The sequence below is a fragment of the Cavia porcellus genome, unplaced genomic scaffold (genome assembly GCF_034190915.1).
Source record: "Cavia porcellus strain 051 isolate PalLab524CR breed Dunkin Hartley unplaced genomic scaffold, mCavPor4.1 scaffold_2, whole genome shotgun sequence".
Classification (NCBI taxonomy): domain Eukaryota; kingdom Metazoa; phylum Chordata; class Mammalia; order Rodentia; family Caviidae; genus Cavia; species Cavia porcellus.
This window is the reverse complement of record NW_026947485.1, coordinates 53082467-53100341: the sequence shown is the minus strand read 5'-3', so window position 1 is coordinate 53100341 and position 17875 is coordinate 53082467. Positions and strand designations below refer to the sequence as shown.

At 31.9% G+C, this 17875-nt stretch overlaps 1 protein-coding gene across 15 annotated transcripts in view; it reads left to right on the top strand.

Annotated features, from left to right (window-relative positions):
* Foxp2 (forkhead box P2) overlaps positions 1 to 17875 on the top strand; it is a 569728-nt gene that overhangs the window by 175802 nt on the left and 376051 nt on the right. For all 15 annotated transcript variants that reach the window (XM_063241981.1, XM_063241979.1, XM_063241973.1 and 12 more), the window contains exon 2: positions 16380 to 16470. The gene's annotated coding sequence lies outside the window, so the exon portion shown is untranslated. The remainder of the gene's footprint in view (positions 1 to 16379; positions 16471 to 17875) is intronic.

Genomic DNA, 17875 nt, shown 5'->3' with positions numbered 1-17875 from the left:
AATGAGTTTTCTACTGGTGACAGTTTTTCTGTTTCTAGTCTTGAATGTCCCATATCACTAAAATTGCCATGGGTAACACTATATCCTTTGATCTGCTTTGATAATAGGAGAAAATAAGAAAGAAACTTACCCTGATGATGAGGTACTGACATATTCAAACTCATTTACCTTATCTTTCACCACTGTCAATGAAGAGATTGGCACTGTGTAAGATGTAGCTCTTTATTGAAAGGGAGAGCTGAGAGCCTCTGTCTACCCTTTTACCCTAAATTCTTCCCAGCTTCTCTGAAATGGCTCCATCCCCTTATTGGCTTTAGTTGTTTCCCCATCATCAGTTTCTTTTGTTCAGTTTCAAATCTAAGCTGTTTCTCAGTCTTTCTTTCCTTACTGAAGTCTCAGATGAATCACTGTGGCCTAGTAGGACTGTTTTAACTTCTATTTTTCTCTTAATTCATTGGGTTGGCAACTGAATTTGTTCTATGATTTTGGAAAAGTTGGCCATATTTGTGTTTGTGTGATAAATATGGCCACACTCACGTTCGTCATCTGATGCATACCTTGCAAACAAAAACAAAATTTTGCCGCATGCTTCTCTTTGTGAAACAAACTGCAGACAAAAGGATTTTTGAATTGAGTTATTACTATACCTTGCAATCTGGTCCACCAAATGCATGCACTTAATTATCATGGATTGCCCATTATTTTTATGACTTCTGTTTATTGATGATTGTTTCCCTATCTTTAAAATGCTTGTTAAATTCCTGAGTCTCTTCTTGAAACATTTTTCCTTTAAGTTTCCTTTCCATACCTTGCTACAACAACAATGCCTTAGTTACTTTTCTCATTGTTGAAACAAAATATCCAACACCCAAAATTAAAGGAATAAGGTTTCATTAGATCACAGTGAGGTTTCAGTCCATAATTGGCTGGCTCCAAGCCATGGTGGATGGAAGACAGGAATTGTAAAGGAGAAACAGTTCATGTATCTTTCTTCCCTTAAAAGGATATGAGCACTCACACCTTAATCTTATTGCCCTTAATTCTAGCATCTCACCATGAATCGGTTCCAGTGCTGCATACTCCTAGATCCAACCACCTCTGAAAAAGGCCCACCTATGACCACATGAGACTTTGTGGGGACATCTAGACACAGCCCCTTAAAACTCTCCAACCACTCTGCATTATTTCTTTTCTTTTTTTCGTTCTTTTTTGTCAATTTTTGTGACTCCTTTAAAATGCTTATATTACTTTATTTTTCCAATTCTGTCTGATGTACTGATTGCTGGCTCTTTGTGAACTCTTTTTGAGGCTTCTAATTAATCTCTGTTCTGTGTTTCCATGCTTTCAAGGTGGTTACAAGGTTACAAAGATGAAGTAATTCTGAAGTCAAAACTTTTTCATAATTACATTTAGCTATTATTTACTTTCCCTTTTTTTCACTCTTACTCTCTTATAAATATATAATGAATGCAATTGCCCAAAGGGTAATTGATTTTGATGATGTCATTGTTTGGATGACTGATGGAATGTGTGCTTGTCTGTTCTTGAGATTTCAAAGTTTCTCAGTTTAATAAAATCATTATAGACATATACCATCTTTATAAATAGAAACTTTTTAGATTGGAGATTCTTAGTAATTTTTAAAAGTGTAGATGTCCCCTGGCAGTAAAAGCCTTGAAAACTTTGTTCTAAGGTAATGTGACTGTTTCATTTAAATTTTTCCACAAATATGCTCATATTTTGCTACTTAGTACTTATTTAATAAAATCCACACTTTGGTATTTATTTAGCTCTAACTCCTTCAGTAAGCTTTTCTTGACCTTCTCCTTCATTTTAAAGAAGATCTAACTAGTCTTATTTATGTGTACTGTCTACAGAATGTTACCTGTACTGTCTCAAAAGAATGTTTATAGCATTGACTTTTGGGGGGATTATTAGAGTGTTTTAATTCTTTGAGTCAAGGAACATAATTTTAATCTTTTTGTATTCACTGAACCTTACCTCTTTTTGGCTCTCAGAAGTTATTTGTTTAATGAATAAAATTATTCACTTGTTCATCTACTTGTCTCTCTAATGGACTAAATAAATAGTGTCGGCTGTGAGTGTATGTTTTAAAAACCCTTGAGAAGCTTAATGTAGGTGATAAAGATGCAAACAAATTAGTGTCATAATAATCTTAAAACATGCTGTAAAATGTTTGAGAAGAAAAATGAGCAAATCTTCCTAATGAAAAGGAATATGAGAAAATGCTCTAGAGAGGAAGTTACGCTCTAAATGAAAATTTGTAATGCCCCAAATCATTTCTATTGCTGTATGCTTCCTAGCTTGTGCACTTAGTAATTTTATTAAGGTTAAAATATTTATTTTTTAATCCTTAAAAAATATCAGCTTTCTAATTTCACAGAAAGGCACATTTCTGCTCTTATTTACTAAAATTCTACCAAAAAATTTACGAACAGCGTTTTCCCAATCTTGCCAAGTTTAAAGAATGTCTTTTATTGCATCCAGTACTGTTGCACATTACATTCTGAATGTCAAAATAGCTAATTTTAGAGATTTACTCCTACAAACATGTAAACCTTCTATTTTCTTGTAAAACATGTGTAATGTGAAATTTATTATTTTAAATATTTTAGGTATATAGTACAAAAATTCACCTTGTTGTGCAAACCATCACCACCAGCCATTCTGAGAATGTTGTGGAACTACTGCCAGCATCCATCTTCAGAATATTTTTTTCATTTTGCAAAGTTGAAGGTCTACAGCCATTAAACAGTTTAGTTCCAAGTTCTTCTTCTCTATTTCCCTTAGTAGCCATCATTCTACATTGTATGCCTGCGACTCTGACTGCTTTATGGCTTTCATAGGCATGGGATCATGCAGTGTGTGTTCTTTTGTGACAGGCTTCTTTTGTTTAGCATAATGTCTTCAGAGTTCATCCATGTTTTGGCATGTGTCAGAACTAATTTCCATTTTGAGTGTGCAGAATACTAAATTGTATGTTCTTATATACATTACATTTTATACATTCACTGTCAATGTACATACATATGTAAATTTGTGTTAGATTTTTCTATGCATATACTATTAAAATTATAATGATCACAATTTTGTACTTATGGGGACTTCTCGATAGGGTATGAACTTAAAGTAATTATGTAGTTATTAGACATTTGTGTAAGAGTGAATCTGTTCACAATATCGAGTAATATTGGAGCACATTTATTTGACCAGAATCTAGACAAACATGGATTCAGATTAAAAATTCAAGTTGAGTACAAAAGTGCTCACATTTTGAAAACTTCTAACAAGGAATCTGGGCAAGTTCTGTCCTTATTTTTCTACTTCACCAAATATACAATATCTTTCAGAATATAGTGTCTTAAGTGGCATAGCTGGTGAAAAAAGCAAAGTATTTTTTATTGAGGTTGTAACTCTGAGTTGTTATTTCCAGTATTATTTTTAATTAAATGTTTACTTTATGTTTGCCATATAAAATTATTACTCTGCAAGAAGAATTAGTACATGTACATTACACATTTTAATTTCTTTTTCCGATTTTTCCCCTTCCCCTTCATCTTTTGGTCTCCTTCCTTTTTTGCAAAAATTTGTCTTCCTATTATCAAGTATAACTTACTTTGTTCTTTATATTTTGAGATTCTCATGAAGAATTTAAGCTTGTATGTCTGACTTACTTCACTTAAACTTACTGTCTCAAAACCCATTTATTTTTTTTACAATGGCTGTTTACATTTTCTTTATGACAGTGTACAACTCTATTTTGTGAAAATAACTGCATTTTCTTTATCCATTCATCTATTGATGAACATGTAGGCTGCTTCTGAGATTGAGCTGTTAGGAGTTGTGCTGCTATAAACATGGGTATGTGTGCATCAGATTAATGTCTTTAAATCTTTGAGGAAGATGCCTAGAAGGGAAACAGCTGGGTGGAATGAAATTTCTACTTTTAATTTTTTGAGGAATCACCATAATATTTGTTTGAGTTTCATAATATTTGTTCTTGTTTACAATTTCCCGAAACATAGAAAGAGTATTCACGTTCTTCACAGTAGCCATTTTTTCTTGAAAAAGATGAAATCTCAGTGTTGTTTTAATTTGTATTTCCTTAATACCAGAAGCTTCCACTATTCTTACATCTGGTGTTGCTTTACTTCTGTAACCATCACTGCTCACTCTGATGCTTGGCAGAGTCTGTACACACAAGTGGGAATGAAACAAACAAATTTCAGACTCACAGAATCCATGCAAGACATTACTTCTGTATCAGTTGGTCACTCATTTTGGATACTGTGACTCTGTACCACTATTATTTCTTTCAAAGAAAGAGTCAGGATCACTTATATAGACCACTCAGAAAATACATCCATGCATGTGTATATGTATGTTTACATTTTCCAATATTGGTGCTTTTTAATTTCTGCTATTAAAGATTGGTAGAATTGAAGTCTAAGAGGCATGAAAGAGTGAGAAAATTAATTTGTTTGCATTAAGAATGTATTTTGTGGAATCTGTATTTTAGAAGAGCTATCGTCAATGATCAAATCAATTGAACATCTAAAGCACTATATAGAAAGAGTAGACAGGGTTATTTACCATACCTTAAGTACTATGGGGAAAAAAGGTTGATTTTTATTTGAGATCAGCTAATTTTCATTCCATAAATATTTGTTTGTTGTTGTGTCAAGAAGCCATGTTATTTGTAACTGGATACTCAATCTAAGTAAATAGAGACAGAGCATAGACTTTTGTATAAGTCCCTGAGAGGAGACTTTAATTAAGAGAGTGATATGGTTGTGGGCTTAGGGTACATGAGGCATGTCAGAGCAGAAGTTCAATATATGCTTGTGAATAAATATAAGTTGTTCCAAAAATAGACATATTGTTGAAAATTTGAATGAGTATAAAAAGAAAAGCATTGCTTGTAATTAAATATCCGTGAAAAGGAAAGTACTTGGAATGGATATTAAAGATGCTGAATGAAAGCATGAAAATGATAATAATGTAACTTTTTTATTGGTAGTAAATACTATTTTTAAACTACTTTTGACTACAATTAAAATTATCCTGTTGTACTTGTTTTAAATTTTACTTTAATAATATAAATCACTTGTTAATCATTTTACTGAAATGTTAGTGCAGTTCATCTTAATGAATTCTTAAAACCTTTTGGTCATTATATTTTTTTATCACTATAAATAGTACACATGCTTTAGAATTACGTTCTTCTCCCCTTCCCTATATTGAGATAAATTTAAAAATTTTCATCAAAATGTACTTTATTTCTGTCTAAAGCCGTTGGTTTCCAAATAATTACTTTTTGTCCCTACATTCACCCATTCTTTCATTCTTCAAATAAGTATTTAAAGGAGCTTACACTGTGCCAAGAAATTTGCTTATTTTCTTTGCTTAATCTTCTAGTGATCTCAACACTTTTGCCCAGTATCTCAGGTCTGGGAATAGTAGTGAATGCTTTGTGTCTAAATAATTTGAATGTTTGTCCTCGAGTTGGCAGTATGCACTTACAATTAATCCCAGTCCACTAGCAAATAATACTGTATCGCAAGTATTGACCTATAATTTTAAAAAGCCAAATTCTTAAAATCTGTTGTGCCATTACTGTTACTACTTTCATCTGTATACACATATGCATAAGGATATGTATACATCTATACACAACAATGTACATCATGTATGTAGGCATACATATCCAAATATGTGCTATTATTACTTTGAACGTGCGTTACTCTTATTTCTAATATATTTACCTTTTTTAACACAAAAATAAATGTTTGTATTTCCCTTACTTTATTCCTTTGTCCATGTTCCATAGTCTTCTTTTTTTCTGTAAATTTGAGCATCTGCCCTGTATATACTATCGTCCCTTTGTCTGAAAATATTTAAAAATTTCTAGTGGTAACAAATTCACCCAATATTTGTTTGTCAGACAAAAACTTTATTCTTTTCCATTGAAGAATGATTTCATAGGAAACGTAATTCTGGATTCTTACAGGGTATATTTTCTCTTAACAGTTTCAATATTCCTCTATTCTATATTTGTTTGAATGAGCTTTGAAGAGAAGTCGGCTATATTTTCACTTTTTCTATAGAGAAAGCACTTTTCTCAAGATAGTTTCTTCTTTTTCTAGTTACAATCTAGGTACAGTTTTGTAGATATTCATCCTTGTGTTTTGATCTTTTTGGATTTGGTTGAGTTCTGAAAATAGTCCCTATTGTTTCAAATATTTATTCTGATTCTATCTTTATTCTCCTTATATGTAACTTCTTTGTATTCCCATTATTTGAAATTTTATAGGCATTCTCTTCTTTTATTTCAGTTTGAGGAGTTTATGTTGATATACTCTCAGGATCAGAGACCCTTTTCTTATCTTATCATCTATAAAATAAGCCCTACTTAACACACTCCATATTTCTGCTTGTGTTACAGTGCTTTTGAGCTCTTCTTTCAGCTTTTTATTAGAATTTTCATCATTCTTCCAATCTCTTAAATGCTGTCTAATTGATATGTTAGAGATTTAGTATGTTAGTCAGAGTTGTACTAAATTCTTAGTCTGTTAATTCCAACATTCCTAACATTTCTGATTAAGTGTAAAAGTTCTCTCCAATTGGCCTTCTACCATGCTAATTTTCAAGTTTTATTTTGAATACTAGAATATTTTAAAATTTTCTGATAATAATCATACAATCACAGTCATCAATTCTGATACTAATGGTGGAGTTATTTTTATTCCTTGATCTCTTATTTCATACTGTATATTACTAAGGTATCCACAGTTATGTGATTAAAATGACAACATACAAAAAGAAGAATTAACACAATAGAAGCCTTTATGTTCAAAATTACTATATGTCATTGATTTTCATGTGTTGGGGTGCTTATTTAAGTTTCATTCTAGAATTGCAAGAGAGTTCACAAAATACATAAAAACTGAATGAAATAACAATGATTATAGTTAGAAATAATCAACAATATAATTGATAGCTAGATAATAAATAATAAATGCTTCTCTTAATGAAAGAGAAGGAAATACTTTTAATAAAAATGTTAGCCTGAAACTTGAGCAATAAATATTGCAACCTTCCAGTGAGTTAGAGTTGAGTTTTATTAGATAATCAAGGCAGCTCAGTGTTGATGAACTTCAGATCAATATTGCACAAAATAGAAACAAGAGCAAAAACTATGGGCAAGCAGGAAATTGGGGTTTCATAAATTTAAAGAACTTTAATGATTTTTCACATTTTATGAAAAAAAGCTATATTTTGGATTGTCATATGCTGGTATTACTGTATAAATAACATCAAAAACTACAATAGATAATGTTATTTATTCTTAAATAAATTAAGGTTTGATTAAAAACTGAAAGAATTGGTATCATATTAGGTCTATAAAATTCACAAAGGATTTGGAGATGGAATCATTTTGCTGGAGGCAGAAAAAACAGGGAAATACAGTCATCCAGGGATGTCAGATGGTTGAGATATTTGTGGATGTGTTTCCTTCAGTGGTTGAGAAATCTCAAAATGCCCATTATTTTACATTTTTCTTAGATGCCTAGAGCTGGAGTTCTGCCCCTCTGTCTTGTTCGCTTCTTCTGGTTTGATAGAAAGTGTTGAGGAAACATCTGAATTGCACTCAGTCATGGTGGTGGAATCATTTTGTCCTTGTTGATCCTGGACCCTGGTTTACAGGCTTTAGCACTCCAACATTTTGTTGAAAATGAGAACTTCTTGTCACAGAAGTAGACAATGAGACAATATAGATTCAGGGACATGCTGTGAGAATCAAAAATGTGGACCGTGTGAAGTTGGCATGTTGGTTAAAACTTGGTCAGCATTGATTGAAAGGAAGATACAGAGGCCTTTTTTTCTATACAAGGAGAAGCAAAGAGGGAAGTATAGAGGTAGCAAAAATGAGTAAGTATGAAACATTCTTTAAAAACTAGTTTTTTTACATCTTACTACAACTCGGAATTAAAAAGCAGACTTACGTATTGTTCTTTAGGTTCCAATTTCCTTTAGGCAGCTTTATGAACTCTAGGATTAACACTGTCGAACTTTTCCTTATTTTTCTCTAGTTCAATACGATATTCAGTCAAAAATAACAAAACTAAAATGTTTTTGAAGGAGTTCTCTTTTATTGGCTTGCTGGTATATTTTTGGAGCACCCACTGAGCTCCTGTTTCTGTAGGATGAATTAGTCAGCTTTAGCCTACGTTTTAACTTTGAAGCTTGTTTGGTACCTATCACTTGTGATTATAGAAGGTTTTTCACTTTGTGTCAGAATTTCTACTTTAATTTCTTGATTAAAGTATTTTGTCTATATTTATTAATTTCTATTAATGATGGTGTCTAGGCTACTGTTTGATATTTTTTTCTTTTGGCCAACTTACTGGAAATATTGAACAATATTCATGTTACTTTGGGCTTTCATTATTAAGCTTCTTAATCATGGCAGCAAAACCTGGTTCTAGTTTATATAACTTTAGTAATTACAACATAAGTGATTAACACAATTATTGTAACAACACAATTCTAATTAACATGATCTTTTAAAAGTTACATGATTTCTATGCTAATTGAGATAGATATTCTAGAGCATTTTAAACTTTAATTTCATTCAAAATTCTTTATCTCAAACAGTTTCTTTAAAAAAAGTGGAGAAAATTTAAATAGAGTCAAGTCTTTAGCTATGAGACTACAAGAATTATTCTTTTGTGCTTTACAAGAAATCCAGAAAAGATTAACGTGTGATTTACATGGTGTGTCCTTTTCTCCACCTGCCTCATGAGTAAGTAAGAAACTTTATTGTGGAGAACTGTTACTACATGTAGTTTGTATCAGCACGTTCTTACTTTTGTTCACAGGCTATCATAGTTTAATGTAGAATCTGTCCTTATGGTTGGGAAGTACCAGTAACTGAAAAGCATACTTATTTCCTGTGTCCCCTGCCCTTAAGCACAGAGAACAGGGATCTCTGTGTCTCCACCAGATAGCAAACTTAATACATGGCAAGTCTTCAGTAACTGTGACGATTGAAAGTGAGCAAAGACTTTTTTGCTATTTGAAATTAGACTGTGAAGTATTTTCAGGTATTTTGTATACTTATGATGATGCATTTGATATACTTCCATCTAACAATTCTCCTTTTACTCTGAAAAAAAAGGCAGAATCTTACAAATAACTGTCCTAGCATGAATCCTTTCCCTGATGACTGATTGTTCACTTTCTAGCTTATCAAAATTATTAGCTTATTTATTGATTTAATTTTTGTTTCTGTATTCTCTGACAACATTTTTGCCAATGCAATGTTTAGATATTTAAATATTTACAACTTAAAGCAAGAAACACTGGTAAATATAGCAAAGGACTAAAACCAAAATCACTGTGTCCTTGAGTAAATGTGTTTTAAAGTGTCTATAATATTAGCAAACTTAACATTTATTATAACCTCGACTGTTTTCAAAGTACAAATGTGCTTCATCACAATTTCTATGAATGTATCCACTTTAGTGCCTTGAGTCATCTGCTCTTTTTTCTTCTGTTGAGTTGCTATTAACTGGGTGGTGGTCAATTAAAGAAGAATAAAGCTGTAGAAAACACTTAACTGATTTATCTAATATGTATAAAACACAATGACTTTTAAGTTTTCATTGGCAATTAAAATACCTTTCAGCAACTCTGAAGAATCTCCTTTTACCTCAGTATACTGCAAAGATGAGAAAAGCATAAGAGTCAAACTCATGGAAGTAATCTCAACTAGATTAACTCTATTAGTTATATACAGATACAAATTTGCATAGCTTCATGGCTTTGTATCCTGTGGTGTCATCTCTGAAGAATGATAGTCTGAATCCAGTTCATAACATTCACAATGGGGCCATAATATCACTTCTGGGTACCTTGAAACACTGATTGTAAGTATATGACTGGCACAGTGTATACATTTTATTAATTTTGTTAGTTAAACAGCCAGTAAGAGTGATAAAACCATTTGTTCCACAGTGGTAGAAGCTACCAAGTGGAACAGTCATGCATGTACTACAGGTGTTTCAAGCTGGCGGGAATGTGTTGAACTACTGAAATGACAAATTCCTTTATTAAACTGTAGCTTAAAGCTGACTTTTCATAAGCTTGAAGAATTGTATTGTATATTTGAATAAACAGCCAAATATATAACCTAAAGTAATGCTTTTGAAATCCTAAACTAAATTAATATTGTGCCATATTAAACTAAGTTAGTAGAAATAGCAATCCTGTTTCCAGACCTTATTACCTTTCTTGAAAAATCACTAAGCTAAATTTTGGACCAGTATTATCTAAGGATAATAACTTTGTACTTATTCAGACCTGTGTATTTGACCTAAAATTTCATTTTAAATTCCCATTCCTGTTCAGTTATAAACATATTAGTCTACAGTTTATTGTATTCCATCAACAAATGTGTATAGAATGCCTCCTGTGTGCCATGCAGTAGTCTAAATTCATGGAATTCATAAAGTAAGCTCATATCTTTCCTTATGTTAAGTTCACAGTGCTGAGTCACATTTAAACACCAGTGATATTCAGCACAGTTTATCTCTGTAGACATCCCCCAGCATTTAGCTGTCTTGGATCCAACTTCTTTTTAAGTTTTAGCTATTTTCTCTTTGCTTTTTGTAGAGTGTACAATGATGTGTGATGTGTCTCCTCATGTAAATTCCTATTGCAAAAAAAATGCATATATGCTGCACAGTGCCTTCTGATTTCTTCATGAATTTTGGTAGGAATAAAGTAATTTTTGAACTAATTATTCTTGAGAAAAACTTACCACATTCTTCAGGAGCTAATGATTGTCTATTTTATTTTAGTAACATGTTTCGTTACCCCACAACCAGAATTAAACCTGTATTTTTTTTTTTTGCCTTCTTCAGGATTGGTAGTTTATATTTTGTTCTTTGAAATACCAGTTTTACTATCAACCCTTCTAAAAAATAGGCAAGCATTCTCTTATTTAGCTGTTTTTAAGTACAGTAGTTTGTTTTGAGATAATACTGAATTATTCTATGTAATCTGAAAATGACAGTTAAAATGCTAATGTACTTTTAAAAACTTTGAATATCAATTATCCAGAGTACCCTAGATAAAAGTACATTATATTTATTTACTGTAAGTTTTTAATGTATTTTTCTAAGTAATAAACTTAATATGACACCTATTATGCTGCTCTACAATAGAATTCCAAAGACATTTATTTTACTCTTAAGCTTTATACGATGCAATTTTTTCTTTTGTTCAGAAAACAATTAAATTACATTTTTTTATTTGGGATGTGTGTTCATTTTGTTAATTAGAAAACAAGAAGATAAAAATATTAACAATGAGCTCAAAATAACACCTAAGAATACTAAATATCTTTCTTGTCAGTGAGTCTTTAGTCAAAAATATAATCCACCTGGCAGTTGTTTACTTCCTGTAATACAGTTACATCAAAAAGACTTGTCAAACCCTTCAGTAATACCTGGATGGCGTTAGTCTTTTTTTTTTTTTTTTTTTTTTTTTTTGCTACAGCTGACTCTAAATAAATTTGAAATTCAGTTTAAAAAATTAAAAAAGGAAGTGTTCCAAATGTGAACTGTGTGTGGGTAGTCTTCTTTGATGGTTTTGGTTTCTGTTGGCTATTGCACCAGGATATACATAACTTTTAGCGCACTAAAAGCGAGGTAGCTTCCATGGTCCTCATTACATTGCAGTGTACTGCAGCAAGGTTGGGGTTTATAGCAGATGCTTGGACACACCTAGCATAAAGTGTGTAACAAATTTAATGCTGTGGCAATGTGCACATAAAAGTGAACTCTGTTTAGGCTTTGTGGCTTAGGATTTTCTGCTTCAGTTTACCTGTTCCCTTTTAAAAGTTTATTGGTTTTAACTATTAAGTTTTTGTCTGTTTAATGAAGTAATCATTTGGTTCTGATCATTATGATCATTGTGAACAGATATCTGTGACATTTATTTTCATTTTTGATAAATACTATTTGTGATAATTTATGGAGCAAAGTTTGCTGTTTTGACCTATATATACATTATTCAAAGATTCAAGCAAGCGGATTAATATATGCATCAGCTTACCAAATTTTTCGGTGAGGTGCATTAACAATCTACTCCTTTTGAAACTTTGAGATATATAGTACAACATTATAAACTCTAGTCAACATGAAGTGAAAGAGGACAACTACATTAGCAGACGAATTTTGCACTTCTTGGTCAGTATTTGTCACTTTTCCTTATACCCTCTTCTCTTTAGTCTTTAATAAATATTTTTCAGCCTTCTATTTCAATGGGATCAACTCTTTGAGATTCTACATGTAAGTGACATTGGTGTTTATCCTTCTGCTCCTGGCTTATATCAGATATAATGTCTTTGATTTCTAGGGTGTCACAAATGATAGGATTTTCTTCTCTTTATGCTGTATAGTAATCGTTTATGTATCACATTTTCCTTTTCCATTCATGAATTACTGTACATTCAGGTTTACTTTCTATCTTGACCATTGTGAATAATGGTGAAATGAACACAGCCATGCAGATTTCTTTTTAACATACTAATTTCAATTCTGCCTCTACCACTTTCATCATCACTAACACTGAAACTTAAAGGAGATGTTTATTTTCGGCTCACAGTGTTTGTATACATGGTTGATGGCCTCCATGGCAGAAACATGTAGTGAAAAGTACTGGTGCAGGGAAGCTGCTCTGGAATGGCAGCCTGGGAGTGGAGACCAAGGCAGGAGGTCTACTACATTATGCCCCAGTGAACAACCTCTTGCTTCCAGGCCCCATCCCTTAATAGCAGGTCATCTATCAAGTCCATCACCTGCCGATCCACCTGTGAGAGTAGCACCCCAGTGATCCAGTAATCTTCCAAGCTCACTGCACTTTGGGGGGACATTCCAGATTCAAATCATAACATTCTGCTTCTGACCCCAAAGTTTGTGTGTCATTACAAAAAATGTATTTAATCCATCTCTAAATATTATCAAAATTTTAAACTTTCTAGTTTTACTGAAAAGCAAAATGGAGTTTCCTCTGAGACTCAAAGCAAACTCCTAGCTGTGACTGCAAAATAAAAAAAAGCTAAAGTATCAGTATCACTTAAAAGAAGAAAGAAATCTTACCTTCCCCTTAAACAGTTATCATGCCATACAGGCTTATATATTAGCAAAAAATCCTCAAAAATATATTTTGTCAGAGATTGAAAGTAAAGTACTGAATACACATCCCAGTCATTCTTCTAGCAGAGCTTAGTCGACTTCTTCTGTGTGTGATGTGTAGTCATTTCCTTCAAGGGGCGGCATCTCCTCAATGACAAGGCAAACGTTTCATTCCTATAGTTCTGTTTCCAGTACCCAAGATAGATAATGACAAGATGTAAGTCCCTAAAGACTTGGGCAACCTCACTCCTATTTTATTGCTGGCTACAACTCTCCTGGCCTGTGTCATGCGTATCCTTTTTCATCAGGTATCTACCTTTCTGGCGTCTCCAGATTCCTGTGGTCTCCACTGCATTTTCAGTTTCAGTCTTGTAGCTTCATACATTGCCCTCTTGGAAACGTATTTCCTGACCTCTCAGACCTACTTCTGAATCTGGTTGGAAACCTCTTTTATCTCACAACTCTTGTATTCTGAATGTAAATAACAACAGCAACATATGCATGATGCCAAAGAAGGTCAAGCAGTAGCTGAGGATCCTCAGATCATGGCTACAGAGGTCTCTGTGTACCTGGATGACTGAATTCTGTGAACAGAATAATGAAAATTCTAGTCTATTCAGTCACTTTCCAAATACATGAGACTTTGGGTGGATCTTCAGATCCAAACCATGACAGAGTCCTCAAGATGTATCTCCAGGTATATGGTTGCTGGGTCATATGGTTATTCTCTTCCTAATTTGATTTTATTTTTGAGGAACTCCCATACTGTTTTCCAAAGATTACATTCTTACCACTATTGATATGTTTAGTTTTCTTTTTTAAGTTACACATTGCTAAAATAGTATATACCTATTTCAGTAAGATCTGTACATTGCAGTGGCAGTAGGTGCATTATTTTTACAATTTGCTTTTTCTGTTTTTGACTTTTAACAAGAAATACACACATATAAGTTTTAAAAATCAAGCGGAATATAGAGTTTAAAATGAAAAGCATCGGTCTCTACCTTGACAACTTAGTGCATTCGCACAGAGACAATGAATTTTGGATACTTGCATTCACGTTTCTGTGATATGCTTACTGATATTTATTGAGATACTAATTTTGAATAATGAAAATGAGAAACTTCTGACAGAAAATAGTATGTAAAAAAGTGAGATAAATGCTAAAATATGCTATAGTAAGGTTTTCAGAGGGTGTTTTAAGTGAGTCCAGATAGCACATTAGAACTTTTAAATTGCTTTAATATGTAAGTATATTGTTTATTCTTATTTACCAAAACCAAAGAGTTCTCATCTTTTCATAATCTTGCTAACAATGGACATAGCCCGGCATTAAACTTTATGGTATTCTGATGATACACAGTGGTATTCACTGGTTGTTTGATATCCTGATTTTTAGTGATTTGTAGTTTTTCTGTTTCTTTTTTGTTGTTGTTAATGTTGCTTTGCAGTGCTAAGTACTGAACATAGGATCTTACATATGCTAAAAGTGAGCTCTACCACTGAGTTTTATCCTCATCCCTAAATAATTTTGAGCTATATTTGCTTTTTCTTTGAAAAAATTCTGTTTTATATGTTTTGCCATTTTCTATTACTTTCTCTGGTTATAATAATAATTCCTAGTTAGTTTTATGTCCTGTTCATTTTAACTATAAAATTTATCTATGGCATCCACTGAAAGATTATTTTGATTTATCTAAATCCAGTGATTTTATGTTTTATGATTTATTCCTTTGAGGTACTGTTTTAAAAATATTTTATTATTTTTAGGTCTTAAAAGTAGTTACCTAATCATTCTTTTATTACTTTTAAAAAAGTAAAGTTCATATTTAACTTTTTAATTTCTCTTGAATCTAAATGTACAGGGTGTAATAAGGAGCCAGCCTCATTGTCGTATTTTGGAACAATTGTTTCCAACATAATAAACCAATACCAAAATTTTTTAATGTTGTGATGTTATGTGATATATCATATATGAATTTTGCCATATTGTGTTGGTTTATTTCTGAACTCTGTATGCTTATATTTGTTTCTAGATTTTTAGTACATTTTAATTGTCATTTTTTTGTATAATAGAAGGAATACAATCTGAGAAATGCATTATTAGGTAATTTTATCTTAGTTTGAATGGCACAGTGTACTTAAAGCCATTGTGATAGCAGTATGTGATAGAATCCTTTGGGACCACTGTCATGAAGATTCTCTTGATGACCATAATTATTCATCATTTGACTGTATTTCTTTTTGCCCTTCACTTAAAATTTTACTTTGAAATTACTAAACCTTTTATATATGTGCTTTTAAAGTAGGTTTGCAAATTTTCTTTAAAAATCTGGAAAGACTAAAATAATTAAAGTGAAGAATAGAACTTCCTTAATTGCAAAATTTTGTAAACTGAAATGTACAAATGGGCACAATGAAAAATACTCATATAAAAACTGAAATTTGAATTGTCTTAATACTTATAACTTTGCATTGCCATCTTGTTGTAATAAGCTGAAATTTTGCGTGGAACAGAATCCATTTACTACAGATGTGCTACTAGGTCTTTTAGTTTTGTGGGCTTTCAGTATACATGATGTATTTTAGCAGGAGACATTCAGAATAAGGAAGGGAAAAACAAGAAAGACAGTGGTTGAATAAAAAATAGAACTGAAAAATGCAAATTCAAATAAGCATGGAGTTAATAATACTTACATTGTTATTATAAGGAGAAAATTATTACTGATAATTTGTTAATTGTGGAAAGGCCTACAAAGCTAGTTAAATGTATGTTGAAGAAGCAATTGAAACCAGTCATATTTTGTTTTGAGAACTTCGAGGCATAAAAAGTTTATTTTGTGAATTATTAAATGTAGAAACCAAAAAATTTAAACTTGTGAATTCCATGTAAAAGTAGGAAAGGAAATTTGCGTCTTTTTGAAACGTATCGCGTGATGTCTCTGTAGTCCTTATATTGTACTAAAGAACTTAAAATTCTAAATTAAAATCTATCAAAAGCATTTCCATACACATTTGAAGATTTACCATGTAACGAATATGTGAACAGTTCTTATTTGGGAATAAATGTTTTATGAATTCAGTTCACTAATTTTTAGATAAGTTTAAAACTAATTTTTCAAAGTAGTAACTGTTATTTTTCTGTATTAACAGGCCTATGCTAATGTGATGCTGAGATTGAATTTACCTAGGATTCTATTTCAAGATTGACTCTAAAGTCCTGTGGACAATTTGGAAGAAATACGTAAGTGGTCTTTAAGTAATTTTTATCTTAAACTCATTGCGCCTAATTTTTTGGTAATGTTTACTTTATTCTTTAACATTTTGATTAGTTACATTTAAAAAAAACTGTCATGGGACTACAGAGACAAGTGAGATATAGTCGTAGGAATGTTCATCACTGTTTCTGTTGCTGAGCTCCCCATTTCATTCTTTGATGTTTTACTATTGAACTAGATTTCACTTTTAAGAAAAGTAGCATGAATGTGTTAGAAATACTGGTTTTGGAATATTGAAAAGAAATAACTAAAGAAAATACTTGTTTCCATTAAGATGATCTCATATAAGCTTCTCTTCTTGTGTAACTTTTAAAAACCCAATTGGTCTGGGCATATAGCTCAGCAGCATTGCGCATGACAGGCAGTCTTGAGGTCCTGAGTTGAATTCCCAGTACGGAAAACAAACAAACAAACAAAACCTCAATTAATACTGAAGTTTTTGGAGAATTCAGAAAATAATGAAAAATGTTACATTAGTAATGATTTTCTACTAAAGTTTGATTTTTCTTATAAACTTTGTGACTCAGTAAGTCAGCTATTCAAAACTATTTTCTTTTTGAAGTTGCACATCCTTAATCTTATAGTAGCCTTCTTTAATATTCACAATGCATTCACCATGATAATCTGATAGAACGTGAGAGTTTCACTTCCTGCCAAAGGTGTTCTAGCCATTTTAAAGCTTTCTCAAAAATAAAGGCCCCATTAATGACCTGAAGGATTTTTGTGACTCTGCTTCAGTTACAGTCAAAACTTCATCAGTTATTTCCCCCGGGGGAATTTACTATTGTTACCACTTTTATGTTTGATATACAAATAAAATTCCACAGTTTCATAGCATTTAGAATTTTCAAAGCAGTTTGCCACTTTTGTCTTCTTTTTTTAAATTTGGCCTTATGATATAAAATGAAATTACTATTCTTTGTTTAGTAAGTGGTGAATTTAAATGGTAAGGGATTAAAATGATTTGAGAAAATTGTGTTGCATTTTTATAGTTAGCAATAAACAAGTGTTATTATAACATGTATCTACTAACAAAATCTTTTTGAGTGGGAAGAAGAAATCAGCATACATCACATACATTAGGGTTATATTGATGTACTTTGTTTTTGTAAGTTTCTCATTATTTGAATGATAAAGTGTTTATTGTGTAGGAGCAGAGGGAGTTCTGATTTGTATTAAGTAGGAAATACTACCTAACAATGGATATTGTGGAACCATGAGATAAATTATTTTTAAAAGATATGGAATCTTCTTCCCAGAAGGGAACTTAATTGCATTTGAAGTTATTTCTCAAAACTGCTTTTGGAACTTGCTAATTAGGGTTTCACTAGTTATGTGCTTATAGTGGCAGGATGTCTCTCTCTCTCTTTT